Source organism: Corythoichthys intestinalis, chromosome 9 (assembly GCF_030265065.1).
Source record: "Corythoichthys intestinalis isolate RoL2023-P3 chromosome 9, ASM3026506v1, whole genome shotgun sequence".
NCBI classification, from domain to species: domain Eukaryota; kingdom Metazoa; phylum Chordata; class Actinopteri; order Syngnathiformes; family Syngnathidae; genus Corythoichthys; species Corythoichthys intestinalis.
The window spans coordinates 10,368,011-10,381,870 of NC_080403.1; the positions used below are offsets into that span (position 1 = coordinate 10,368,011).

The 13,860-nt window shown below is 43.3% G+C and overlaps 1 protein-coding gene across 1 annotated transcript in view; it reads left to right on the forward strand.

The window, feature by feature from the left end:
- Positions 1–10,816: 10,816 nt before the first annotated feature.
- cacna1da (calcium channel, voltage-dependent, L type, alpha 1D subunit, a) overlaps positions 10,817–13,860 on the forward strand; it is a 216,684-nt gene continuing 213,640 nt past the window's right edge. Inside the window, exon 1 of the mRNA XM_057846662.1 lies at positions 10,817–10,931. The gene's annotated coding sequence lies outside the window, so the exon portion shown is untranslated. The remainder of the gene's footprint in view (positions 10,932–13,860) is intronic.

Consider the following 13,860-nt stretch of genomic DNA (forward strand, 5'->3'; position numbering starts at 1 on the left):
TGAAAAAGCGGGAGTGTATCAAACTAGCGATCAAATGCAAACGAGAGTGAATGGCGAGCAAATAGCTGGCGAGGAGGACCGCGGCAGAATACTGTCAAATGCGACCTCCTAGAACGTTGACAGCGGTAGGTTTAAGAAGCTTGGCGCCTTTTTCCGTGGCCAATCAGCGGAGGTGACGTCGTCGGCCCGTCCTGCGTCGATCAGCTGTCGTCACAGTGGGAGGGGAAGCAGCCAGCTGGTGGAGGCGATGATCAGCTGACTGGAAGAACCTCAAAAAATTAACTATTAAACGGCCAGGGGCCGTCACATCAGCCTAGAACTAGACAACATACCCGCCCACTTGAAGCAATGGCGTCCACGCGTTTTTTTCTTTTGCTTCAAAAGGCACAAAAACGCGAACATAAAATATATTTGAATTGAAAATATTATAAAAACAATAACTTAAAGCTGACGATCCACCATGTTTGCTGTTTTGAATATTTACTAGTAGCGAATGCGCATGCCCGAAGTGACGTGTGCGAGTGCTGATGTCATCGGAGCGAGAGCATTCCATTCATATGGTTGCATAGCAATCTCCACATTCGAATCATTCTGCTTTGGAGGCCGAAATCAAAAGTTGGCGTCTTCGCCTTCCGTTTTCGCCATCACCGTGTAAAAGCGAGATCAATCCGCAACAATCGTTGCGTCTTGATGTCCCAGCGTCACCATGTAAACGACCTGTAAAAGTGTTTATGCCAACAGAGAATGACAGATAAAACCCCACACAGTAGTGCATGTGTTTCTTGAATGCCAGTTGCTCCTTCAGGCCCGAGCCTAGTACATGTGCTCTTATCACTCCATTTCCCTTCAATCGCTCCTTAATCACCATGATGACATCGTGCTTGCCCTTCAATCGGCAAGTGGCCGTCTGTCACTCTGAGGCCCGAGCCTTTCGAAAATGCATGAGGGAAGAGCATTGAGTTATGAACACTACAGGTCTCTATCATTTACCCATTCAATGATGGATTGGATGATCAGGACATGGGTTCGGATGAGGGCATACAAGAGGAGGGAGTCGTAAATAGGTATGTGGGAGGTAAAGGAAAATACAATATTAATCCATGATATCGCGGTTCACCAACCTCGGTCCCTCTAAATCACTTATGGAAAAAGTATAAATTGGCCTTTAGTTGTTTTTCATACAGGATAAAAAATACAGAATATTACATGTGAATACTGTTATAGTGTCTGTGTACAGTGCCTTGCAAAAGTATTCGGCCCCCTTGAATCTTGCAACCTTTCGCCACATTTCAGGCTTCAAACATAAAGATATGAAATTTAATTTTTTTGTCAAGAATCAACAACAAGTGGGACACAATCGTGAAGTGGAACAACATTTATTGGATAATTTAAACTTTTTTAACAAATAAAAAACTGAAAAGTGGTGCGTGCAATATTATTCGGCCCCCTTGCGTTAATACTTTGTAGCACCACCTTTTGCTCCAATTACAGCTGCAAGTCGATTGGGGTATGTTTCTATCAGTTTTGCACATCGAGAGACTGACATTCTTGCCCATTCTTCCTTGCAAAACAGCTCGAGCTCAGTGAGGTTGGATGGAGAGTGTTTGTGAACAGCAGTCTTCAGCTCTTTCCACAGATTCTCGATTGGATTCAGGTCTGGACTTTGACTTGGCCATTCTAACACCTGGATACGTTTATTTTTGAACCATTCCATTGTAGATTTGGCTTTATGTTTTAGATCATTGTCTTGTTGGAAGATAAATCTCCGTCCCAGTCTCAGGTCTTGTGCAGATACCAACAGGTTTTCTTCCAGAATGTTCCTGTATTTGGCTGCATCCATCTTCCCGTCAATTTTAACCATCTTCCCTGTCCCTGCTGAAGAAAAGCAGGCCCAAACCATGATGCTGCCACCACCATGTTTGACAGTGGGGATGGTGTGTTCAGGGTGATGAGCTGTGTTGCTTTTACGCCAAACGTATCGTTTTGCATTGTGGCCAAAAAGTTCAATTTTGGTTTCATCTGACCAGAGCACCTTCTTCCACATGTTTGGTGTGTCTCCCAGGTGGCTTGTGGCAAACTTTAAACGAGACTTTTTATGGATATCTTTGAGAAATGCCTTTCTTCTTGCCACTCTTCCATAAAGGCCAGATTTGTGCAGTGTACGACTGATTGTTGTCCTCTGGACAGACTCTCCCACCTCAGCTGTAGATCTCTGCAGTTCATCCAGAGTGATCATGGGCCTCTTGGCTGCATCTCTGATCAGTTTTCTCCTTGTTTGAGAAGAAAGTTTGGAAGGACGGCCGGGTCTTGGTAGATTTGCAGTGGTCTGATGCTCCTTCCATTTCAATATGATGGCTTGCACAGTGCTCCTTGAGCTGTTTAAAGCTTGGGAAATCTTTTTGTATCCAAATCCGGCTTTAAACTTCTCCACAACAGTATCTCGGACCTGCCTGGTGTGTTCCTTGGTTTTCATAATGCTCTCTGCACTTTAAACAGAACCCTGAGACTATCACAGAGCAGGTGCATTTATACGGAGACTTGATTACACACAGGTGGATTCTATTTATCATCATCGGTCATTTAGGACAACATTGGATCATTCAGAGATCCTCACTGAACTTCTGGAGTGAGTTTGCTGCACTGAAAGTAAAGGGGCCGAATAATATTGCACGCCTCACTTTTCAGTTTTTTATTTGTTAAAAAAGTTTAAATTATCCAATAAATGTTGTTCCACTTCACGATTGTGTCCCACCTGTTGTTGATTCTTGACAAAAAAATTAAATTTCATATCTTTATGTTTGAAGCCTGAAATGTGGCGAAAGGTTGCAAAATTCAAGGGGGCCGAATACTTTTGCAAGGCACTGTATGTGTGGTGCTGCACCATTTGTGATATGTGCTCATCATGTCTCCAGGCTATTGAGTGTAGGTTGCGACTTAGCCAGTAGAGGACATGCTACACTTCGTGTGTGTTTATAATGTCTCTGAGCTGATAAAATGTTCAGGGAATGAGCTAGGTGGTCTCAGTTCATTTGAACCTACAGTATTTGTAGAGGATTAAATATATGATTCTTTACCTATTGTTATATTCTTTGCACATAATTTTTCAACTGCTTGAGTTCAAATATTAATCCAAATGTAAAAGTTAAATTAAAATTATGGATATTATTTTGCATTGTGTCATTAGGCCTGTGGATTTTAATCAGACAAAGTTAATGTGATTTACTTAAAAACACGAGTGTCAATGTCTTGTATTGCTTTTCAATTGGAAGTGTCTATGAACAACTAAAGAAAGCACTTGTTTCACCAAATAACTGCTAGTTGTGAAATTCGGTGTTCCTGTAAACAGTGCTCATAACTTAAGTTTGTGCTTGAAACGCAAGACAAAAAAAATCGAGTAACGACTCGTATCTCGAAAAAATAATATGTAAGGTTACTCATGAGACAATTACTACTATAAACTAGTACTATACACCCCTTAATTTGTGGGAGTGAGGTAGTTGTTTTTTTTTATTTTTTATTTTTTTAAACATTTCTAATATTTCTAAATGTGAGGGCAGGATTTGAAAAAAAAAATTGAATGTTCTCGTGTAATTGCTGAATTTCACCATTTCTCAAAGATATTCTCCGCAATGAACGAGGGTTCACTGTATACAAGGATTGAGATTTTCTCAGAAAAGAGGAGCGGTGACGAATGAAGAGGAAGATTGAGGTAGAGGAGGGAGAGTGCGCACACAATGATGATGGCCGAGCGTGTGCTGTGAGCTCAGCAGTGAAGTTGACGTTGCACTGGGAGAACAGCTGCGCTGCAGGGCTTTCAGGCTCCATCACTACCGCTCTCCTTCAAGCTGCTTCACCAACATACTCTCTCTCATTCAACACACACACACACACATGCAAAACCACTGATTGTCGCTTCAGTGCGCAGGAATGTGCAGCGTTCTAGCCAGGTTTAATATACACGACAGTCACACCGAGTTTGGTGATTTAAAAGCATTTTTTGCAGTATAGTGCACAGTGTTTAGAGACATTTTTCATGAGAAAGATAATGGAATAATAGCTAAGAATTGGACCATGTGTGGGACCTCCTCATATGGGTTCAGTGTTGCAGAAAGGTCCAAGAGCAAGAGATAAATACATTTCAAGAAGAGAACAGCTGTTCACTGTAAAATGTATCTAGACTCCACATATTGTACATACTTGTCAAGCCAATAGAGTAAATCCTGTTCTATGATCCCCAAACACAACCAGGAAACATAGGCCATGTCTACACATAGCAGGGGATTTGGAAAAAAGAAGAATTTTTTCTACGGTATGGCCTATCATCCACACGCACGTTTAAACGAGGGTTCTTAAAAACTGCGTCCAAAGTGAAGATGCAAATTCTGCGTTTGTGGCGCCATCATGTGGACATAGTGTTTTCCACCATATATATGAAACAAGCTTTTATAAGAAAATGGGGATCCTTTACTTAAGGACAACAAGACGTAATAGAGAAAAACTGACATGGGTTGTGGATTCTGCACGCACAAATTAGCCATATACAGCTGTCAGACATAAAACAACAAAAATTGTGTTCCCCAATGTAATACTTATTTTTCCTTCTATTCATGCCAGAGAGTGTCAGGTTGTGTTAAAAAATGCTTTGAAATACATTGGACAACAAGAAGTACAAAATAAAACTATCCACCTGTTTCCAATTGAATATGTCAGGGCTTCCTGCCTGAATATCAACAATATTCAACTCAAAAATGTGTTCAGCTTTAGCACTGAGTAGGTAGTTTTTTAAGTATATTGATCAAGATAAGATTTACCGTATTTCAAAGCAATTCTTTTTGTGATGTTTTGTGTGTAGTTAGATTTTTCTCTTGATAAAAATTAATACGTGTCTTGGCTCAAAGGTTGGCAAACACTAATGTATCCAAAGTACCACTTCCACTATCAGTCATTTGCATGTACAGTATGTAAATATATTTTGTTAGAGAGGCAGATTAAATGAAGTGTATAAAGCATCACTGCTGCACTGAGCCAAATGGCATCCACAGTCCCTGGGGGGCCACTGCACCCTCTGTCTGTGTTTTACCTCCTTTTAAGTGAAAATAACTGCATTGCACTATAATCCTCAGGACTACAAATGGGTTTTGAAAGCATCTGCAGAGGAGGGAGTTGAACGCCATCTCAGATAACATTTTGGACAATTTTCAACTTTTACTCCATTTTCTCCATTCACTCCTCAAGGGAAAAGCCGAAAGAGATGAATTCCTGAATTGTACAAGTCATCATCAACGTAGAATGGGACTGCAAGCACAAATGGTGCTACCTACTACGTTCCTACAGTATGAATAAGTTTAGGCACTCTTAATAATTTTCTTTTCCACTATACAGTAAATCATGGATGGATCAGCAATTTCTGTTAAATACAGTAGTACAGTAACTTATAGCAGACAAACACTAATATTTGAGGAATGAAAAAGTTTCCTGGATTTACGGAAAGTGTACAATAAATTCTTTTTAAGAAAGAAACTAGGTGCATAATTTTGGGCTCCTTGTTGTTTCTTGGTGAATACCTTTAGCATTAGTTATTGGAACACAAATTTTGTTTGGTAAGTTCATTGACCCTTGAACTACATACAGAGGTGAGGCCAGTCATGAGAAAAATATTTAAGGGGGCTATTTTAAAGTGTTTCTCCTTTTTGGATCTTCCCTGAAAAGTGTCACGAAGAGAAGAAAAAAACTGTCATGTGTGCCCAAGCTTTTTCCGACCTACTTAGTTTCCTACTACCTACAGGGATGAAAATATTTGAACACCCTGCAATTTTGCAAGTTCTCCCACTTAGAAATCATGGAGGAGACTGAAATTTTCATCGTAGGTGCATATCCCCTGTGAGAGAAATAATCTAAAAAGAGAAATCCAGAAATCACAATGCATGATTTTTTTTAACAATTTATTTGTGTTATACAGCTGCAAATAAGTATTTGAACACCTGTTTATCAGCCAGAATTCTGACCCTGAAAGACCTGTTAGTTCGCCTATTAAAAGTCCACCTCCACTCCATGTATTATCCTGAATCCGATGCACTTGTTTGCGGTCGATGGCAACATAAAGACATCTGTCCACCCCATACAATCGGTAAGACTCAAACTTGTAACATGGTCAAGACCAAAGAGCTGTCCAAAGTCACCAGAGACAAAATTGTTCACATCCACAAGGCTGGAAAGGGCTACAGACTAATTGCCAACCAGCTTGGTAAAAAAAGGTCCGTTGTTGGAGCAACCATTAGAAAATGGAAGAAGCTAAACATGACGGTCACTCTCAATCGTAGTGGAGCCACATGTAAGATTTCACCTCGTGGGGTCTCAATGATCCTTAGAAAGGTGAGGAATAAGCCCAGAACTACACGACAGGCGTTGGTCAATGACCTGAAAAGAGCTGGGACCACGGTTTCTGTTGGTAATACACGAGACGTCATGGTTTGAAATTATGTATGGCACGGAAGGTTCCCCTGCCTAAACCAGCACATGCCAAGGCCCGTTTTAAGTTTGCCTATGACCATTTGGATAATGCAGAGGAGTCTTGCCGGCAATTTTTGTGGTCAGATGAGAGCAAAATAGAACTTTTTGGTCATAATTCCATTAACCGTGTTTGGAGGAAGAAGAATGATGAGTCCTATCTCAAGAACACCATCCCTACTGTGAAGCATGGGGGTGGTAGCATTATGCTTTGGGGGTGTTTTTCTGTGCACTGTAAGTGCACTGTATTAAAAGAGGATGACTGGGGCCCTGTACTGTGAGATTTTGGGGAACAACCTCCTTCCTTGAGTCAGAGCATTGAAGATGGGTCTTGCCTGGGTCTTTCAACATGACAATGACCCGAGGTACACGGCCAAGAACACAAGGAGTGGCTCTGTAAGAAGCATAACAAGGTTCTAGCATGGCCTAGCCGGTCTACAGACTAAAACCCAATAGAAAACCATTGGAGGGAGCTCAAACTCCGTGTTTCTTGGTGGTTTGATGGGTGGGCCAAGATCCCTCCTGCAGAGTGTGCAAACCATGTGGAAAACTACAGGAAACGTTTGACCTTTGTAATTGCAAACAAACAAAGGCTACTGTACCAAATATTAACATTCGTTTACTTAGGTGTTCAAATAATTACGTATTTGCAGTCTGCAGCTGTATCACAAAAATAAATCGTTTAAAAAATCATATATTGTGATTTCTCGATTTTTCTTTTTAGATTCTCTCTCTCACAGTGGACATGCACCTACGATGAAAATTTCAGACACCTCGATAATATCTAAGTGGGAGAACTTGCAAAATAGGGTGTTCAAATACTTTTTTTCTTGACTGTACCTACATAAAGTATATAATCTATTGCACTCCTCCTAAAAGCAACTACACCACTGCCACTGAGTTTACCCCCCCCCCCCCCCCCCCCCCCCAAAAAAAAAACAAAAACAAAACAAGGCAAGTCGCTACTCAAGTAGTTGTTGTTCTTCTTCCTCTTGTGGAAACTAACTTTGAAGTCTTCGTCCATCATTATTAGTTAACCAATCGTCTTCAAACTTGGTTATGGTAGCCATGTCCCATGGGCCAGTTACCATCAAACCTCAGAGCCCATTTTTTATATCACGGCTGATTTATTAATTTCAGACTTATTGCTGTCTGTGTTGCCTGTGGGTTACAGGTTAGCCAGGACATCTGTGTGCATTGTCACAGCCTTCAGCCTGTAGTATGTTGTAGCACACTTGTTCTTGTTTTACTTGTGTAATAAGTAATAATGTTAAGTTTTGTTGTTTATTAGTATTGAAAGTGATTAACTTGTTATGGTTCTTGACAGTAAATTTGACTTAATATAGGGGTCCTGAAAGGATTTTCACTTTAAAAACTAGGTGTTAAGCATCTCCATATGGCAAAACAATGCCAAGAAACCCAATATATATTTTTGAATATATTAAAAGCAAAACATACAGTATGTGGTGAGCTCTTTAATGAAGGCGACATTATCAATTGTCAACTTAAGGTAAGGATAGATGACTTAGATGACTTGCACACACCAAACTTGCTTGGTGTACAGGAATTATAAGAACATGAAAGACAACCAGTGAGCACAACTCCTGGCATTAAAATACAATTCTTTATAGTTTTCTTCTGAGAAAAAATTAAGATTACCTCAAGATGGGACTCCTAGAAAAGAAGCACAGGGCTCACAGTAATCACAACTTCTAAGCTACATTCAATACAATAGTGAGATGTATAGTCAATCATTTGTATTTTGTCTTATGGTGTCATGTTCTTTCTCTTTTTGCCTTTGTTATGGTGAAATGAAATGCCGTGTAGCGGCGTACCCCCACCCTTGCTCGTTTCCTTTCTGTGCTCCCGCAGTGGTTCTTAACCTTGCTAAAGGTACCGAACCCCACTAGTTTCACATGTGGAATTACCAAACCCTTCGGAATTAGATAATAAAGGATTTTTTATTTCAAATTCAAAACTGATATTTCTGAGTTGGCAAGCTAATAATTTATCAAATTCCCATCCAAAATTCTTTTTCATTTTGAATGCATGTTTTATAAACAGGTCAAAATTTGAGACCATGCTGCCCATTGGTCTGTTGTATTCCCTCTTACCAAGGTCGAGTCAACCTTCCACTGAGGAAACCAGTTCCTCCTCCCATCTGATCGAGGACTAGCAGTTAAAGGAAATGGATTAAGCCTGTAATTTGGGAGCAAACCAGTCCAAAACCTGGTCTAAAAAGCCACTTTGCCTGAGTTTAATTAGCGTAAGATGATAGGGCTCTGTGTTTCTTTACCTTCACTGAACCCCTTAGACTTACTCACCGAACCCCTGGGGTTCGATCAAACCCAGGTTAAGAACCACTGTCCTAGTATTATCCTCTTTGTAGAGTCAAAAGTTGAACACTGTGGCATTTTGACCCGCCTTCTCAATTTCTTTGTCGTTTTTTTCATTCATTCATTCGTTCATCTTCCGTTCCGATTGAAATCTGTGTATGAAACTGTTATTCATACATGACTGTAGCACAGCTGCAAAGCAGCAGACTGGGAGCAGCAGAGAGCAAGATCAAAAGAAAGTATGGCAAGATAGAATGACTTACAGTAATATGAGTAGGACAAAATAAACAACACATCTCCTTTTTATTATATATCGTGTTTGTTCGAACAAGGTTTGTGTATATGCAACTATAGAAGTGATGACTTATTTTGCCATCGCAATACGCAACCTTTAGGTGTATCTGACATCATGAGTGGACGATCTGAAATACTTGCATTTCATTGGCTAAAGCACTTCTGGCATTTAAAAATTGGCTGCTTAGGGCAATTTTGCCTACCTACTGAAAATTTCAGGCCTTTATAGACATTTCTCTATGGCAGAAAAATGAAATTCTGTTATTATTCAAATTCTTAGGGCACTTTCACACCAGCACTGTTTGGTCCATTTTAAAGAGTTCTTTTTCTCAGGTGGTTTGTTTTGTAAATATGAACGCGCATACAAACTCCAATCGGGACAAAACAAACGAACTCAGGTCCGCTCAAAAATCGTGGGTTTTGGTCCATTAAAAGCGCATTCCTGCTTCGTTTGTGAATTTAACTGGAGCAGAGTCCGCTTTTGCTACTTTATGTGCGCACAGGTACACACAGGGCATCCTTGGAAGCGAAAGTACAGTACGCACACTATTCAAAATAAAAATTGGCACCATAACAGACGAAAAGCCACGGCCAAATGTTGTTGTGCTGGGCTAAACAGCTGCATTTGAAACACATAATCGGCTTCTAATGTGGCTGTTGTGTTTTGCATGCTGTTGTGGAACGCACCGTGTGAGAGTGACAGTGGCATAGACAGGCATAGCCTCACGGGGTGGCTGTTTCGTGAGTCTTGCTCTCCTGGAAGTGGTGACAATTTGACAATCCAAAAAGTCACAAAAGTGAGAGCGATTCCGCGTCTTTCTAATTTGGGGTACCACGTGGTTCACTTTCGCGGTTTAATTTTCCCCTATGCATTTTTTATATACTCCAGTTAGCTCGGCATCTTACTATGCTATACTACATTACGTGCAGTGTTACAGCACCGCGCTGTGATGCTCCATGCTCCCTCCCAGAAGGGAGGTATTCCCTCTTCTAATTTTCCAATCGGTGAGTGGGCCTTTCGTCCACGTTATGCTACTTGGAAAGTTCGGTTGGCGCAGTGTGAATGCTGAACCTTTTCAACAACTCATTTGCAAGTGTTGCTGCAAGGTAGCTCTCCAACCGGACCCTGGTCCTTTTGGTCTAGTGAAAAAGTGCCATTAAACAGGATTCTTTCTGCTGGGATGCACTTAATCAAAAAGATTACAACTCCTTAAATCTGCTTGGCACGCCATTACCACTTTGTACTGCTCATTACCGCCACCTATGACTGGAAGGGAGCATTATAAACCACTATGAGCTTGTTATTTCCTAATATTCAATGTAACATTAGCCTCTACTAGGGCAAAATCTATCACATTCATTATCATCTGTCCTACACAATTTGACGACATTTTATTTTTCATGCATAAATCACATAATCAGTCTCTTTTTTTAGTAGTATATTCAAAGATGGTCATCCACTGTAATCTATTGGTGCCTTTTCTCAAGGACAAAAAATAATGAAGATTCATATTTCATGAATTTCACATTAGCTGTCAACAAGTTGTTGTACTCAACGCAAAAATACTACACACCCAGGTAAATAATTCAGGAAGATTCTAGACGATGAAACCATTACCCCAAGCGGACAGGTAAACTGATCACTTAGCCTAGTCAGTCGACAGTCTTTGTCCTTTCCTCCCTGTCTTTGACTCGATTGCCACCCCCGAAAAGAAGAAGATGCGTCTTTTGTGCTACATGTTGTCAACCAGGCGAAATAGTTGAACTCACTATCCAGCTGCTTCACTTTGGCAGGTAGGATAACTCACTTTGCAACCATTACATTTTACTGCATCAGATTATGTTATATCATGTCAAAGATGACAAACTTTGATGACAAAGATGACAAAATGAATTCTTGAAACATTTTTCACGTTTTAAACATGTTAGTAATTCCAGGTGGAATGGAATAGGCAGGTGAAGGGATCCTGCGCATGAGTAGCCACCTCTTCAATTTTTCAGTATGGCATTGGCATATAAGATGGCAACACCTTTGAGCAAAGCATCATTTGTTTGCCATTCAAATAGCTTAGCTGGTATGGAAAATTTAATTTACGTATTTAATTTTATTGATCTCTGAGTAGGGAGGCTCAATGATTTCTGACAAAAAGTGTAACAACACATGACATCAATATGAACAAAAATATACAATGAAGAAATATGAACAAAACTATACAGTGAAGAAAATAAGTATTTGAACACCCTGCTGTTTTGCAAGTTATCCCACTTAGAAATCATGGAGGAGTCTGAAATTTTCATCGTAGGTGCATGTCCACTATGAGAGAGCTGATCTAAAAAGAAAAATCCAGAAATCACAATGCATGATTTTGTTTTTTAAACAATTTATTTGTGTGATACAGCTGCACCCCTCCGTGAGTCATCACCTTATCGTGGTGGAGGGGTTTGCGTGTCCCAAAGATCCTAGGAGCTATGATGTCTGGGGCTTTAAGCCCCTGGCAGGGTCACCCATGGCAAACAGGTCCTAGGTGAGGGGCCAGACAAAGCATGGCTCAAAAAGACCCCTATGATGAGTAAAACAAATGAACTCAAGTTTCCCTTGCCCGGACGTGGGTTACCGGGGCCCCCCTCTGGAGCCAGGCCTGGAGGTGGGGCTCGAAGGCAAGCGTCTGGTGGCCGGGCCTGTCCCAATGGGGCCCGGCCGGGCACAGCCCGAAAAGGCAACGTGGGTTTCCCTTCCCATGGGCTCACCACCTGTGGGATGGGCCAAAGGGGTCGGGTGCGTAGGGAGTTGGGCGGCAGCCAAAGGCGGGGGCCTTGGCGGTCCGACCCCCAGCTGCAGAAGCTAACTCTTGGGACATGGAATGTCACCTCTCTGGCAGGGAAAGAGCCCGAGCTGTTGTGCGAGGCAGAGAAGTTCCGACTAGATATAGTCGGACTCTCCTCCACACACAGTTTGGGTTCTGGTACCAGTCCTCTCGAGAGGGGTTGGACTCTGTTCCACTCTGGAGTTGCCCACGGTGAGAGGCGCCGAGCAGGTGTGGGCATACTTATTGCCCCCCGGCTTGGCGCCTGTACGTTGGGGTTTACCCCAGTAGACGAGAGGGTAGCTTCCCTCTGCCTTCGGGTGGGGGGACGGGTTTTGACTGTGGTTTGTGCTTATGCACCAAACAGCAGTTCAGAGTACCCACCCTTTTTGGAGTCCTTGGAGGGTGTGCTGAAGAGCGTCCCCTCTGGGGACTCCCTCGTTCTTCTGGGGGACTTCAACGCTCACGTGGGCAACGACAGTGAGACCTGGAGGGGCGTGATTGGGAGGAACGGCCCCCCCGATCAGAACCCGAGTGGTGTTTTGTTATTGGACTTCTGTGCTCGTCACGGTTTGTCCATAACAACCACATTGTTCAAACATAAGGGTGTCCATATGTGTACTTGGCACCAGGACACCCTCGGCCGAAGTTCGATGATCGACTTTGCAATCGTATCATCGGACTTGCGGCCGCATGTTTTGGACACTCGGGTGAAGAGAGGGGCGGAGCTGTCAACTGATCACCACCTGGTGGTGTGTTGGCTCCTATGGCGGGGGAAGATGCTGGCCAGACCTGGCAGGCCCAAACGTATTGTGAGGGTCTGCTGGGAACGTCTGGCAGAATCCCCTGTCAGAAAGAGCTTTAACACCCACCTCCGGCAGAACTTCTCCCTTGTCCCGGGGGAGGTGGGGGACATTGAGTCCGAGTGGGCCATGTTCCGCACCCCCATTGTTGAGGCGGCCGATCGGGGTTGTGCCCGTAAGGTAGTTGGTGCCTGTCGTGGCGGCAATCCCCGAACCCGCTGGTGGACACCAGCGGTAAGGGATGCCGTCAAGCTGAAGAAGGAGGCCTACTGGGCCTTTTTGGCCTGTGGGACTCCGGAGGCAGCTGACAGGTACCGGCTGGCCAAGCGGACTGCAGCTTCGGCGGTCGCCGAGGCAAAAACTCGGACATGGGAGGAGTTTGGCGAGGCCATAGAAAACGACTTCCAGACTGTTTCGAGGAAATTCTGGTCCACCATCCGGCGTCTGAGGAGAGGAAAGCAGTGCACCATTAACACTGTGTATAGTGAAGATGGTGTACTGCTGACCTCGACTCGGGACGTCGTGAGTCGGTGGGGAGAATACTTCGAAGCCCTCCTCAATTCCACCGACACGCCTTCATTTGAGGAAGCAGAGTCTGGGGACTCTGAGGTGGGCTCTTCAATCTCTGGGGTTGAAGTCACTGAGGTGGTTGGTAAGCTCCTCGGTGGCAAGGCCCCGGGGGTAAATGAGATCCGCCCAGAGTTCCTAAAGGCTCTGGATGTTGTAGGGCTGTCATGGCTGACACGCCTCTACAACATCGCGTGGACATCGGGGACAGTGCCTCTGGATTGGCAGACCGGGGTGGTGGTCCCCCTTTTTAAAAAGGGGGACCGGAGGGTCTGTTCCAATTATAGAGGGATCACACTCCTCAGCCTCCCAGGTAAAGTCTATTCAGGGGTGCTGGAGAGGAGGGTCCGTCGGGAAGTCGAATCTTGGATTCAGGAGGAGCAGTGTGGTTTTCGTCCCGGCCGTGGAACAGTGGACCAGCTCTACACCCTCAGTAGGGTCCTCGAGGGTGCATGGGAGTTCGCCCAACCAGTCTACATGTGTTTTGTGGATTTGCAGAAGGCATTCGACCGTGTGCCTAGGGGAGTCCTGTGGAGGGTGCTCCGGGAG